Genomic DNA, 1,126 nt, shown 5'->3' with positions numbered 1-1,126 from the left:
TCCTCTCTCATATATGGTGGACACTCCCTCACTGATTTTTCGACCGTCGATGATGGTCGCTACTCCTCCTCCCCTAGTGCATAACAAAGGTCTAGCACAAGAAGAGGAAGGAGAAGCGACCCCCGCGACAACAGTCGGCATTCTTCTTCTCTTATATATGTATGGAGCCCCAACAAGCTTAAAATCAACTCTAAATGTCGTTTAATTCCCTTTCTAGCAAAGCTGGGGCACTCGATATTTCCCACATATTCTAGCACAAGTCATGCTAAAATTCACGGAAAAATCTAGCACGACCTTTGCTAAAATAGGACATATCGAGTGTCTGAAATTTACCAGAACGGAAATGAATCAACACTCTGGCAAAACATAGGCCACTCGGATTTTCCCTGCGATACAAAGATGTCCATACACATACAATGATGCTTAAACTCAAAATTCTATCCAGATCAATTATCATAAGCATTCGCACATGAGCATTCAAACTGGTGCTCGTTGCATTTCAATGGTTCAATATTGACAAAAACATTTCAATATATTTTATAACCCGAACATTTCATTTCGTTAAGAAGCATAACTAAACACCCTAGTTCTACTCTATTAAACACACCGGGGAGTGGAGAAGCAAGAGGTGGACTTTTAGCTCACCGACTCGAGTGTAGAGGAAATAGATGTAGCTCGGATGACGATCACCCCAAGGAGACACGACTCTACAAAGCCTACATATTCCACCGAGTGAAAATTTTAAATCATCAAATCTCATATAGCTTTCTTTGATGAAAAAGTGATAATGACATAAAAATAATTAAATTTTCCAATAAATTTCTATATTGAAAAACAAAATTACAAAAAAATTATGTACCTAAATTTTCTTACTAAATTTTTTTATTACTAAATTTGATACCTAAAAATTTCTCATATAGCATTCTGATACATTTCTATAATTGAAAATTTCCTATACCTAAAAAATTATATTACTAAAATTTTCTCTTACTAAAATTTTCTGTTTTATTCTATTCAAAATACCTAAATTCTTTTCATATAACTTATATGTTCTATTTTATTCAAAATAACATAGATGGGGGAGGGAGGAAGGGAGGAGGGAGGAAGGGAGGGATGGAGGCATGAC

This window comes from Triticum dicoccoides, chromosome 3B (assembly GCF_002162155.2).
Source record: "Triticum dicoccoides isolate Atlit2015 ecotype Zavitan chromosome 3B, WEW_v2.0, whole genome shotgun sequence".
NCBI classification, from domain to species: Eukaryota; Viridiplantae; Streptophyta; class Magnoliopsida; order Poales; family Poaceae; genus Triticum; species Triticum dicoccoides.
This window is presented reverse-complemented; position numbering follows the sequence as displayed.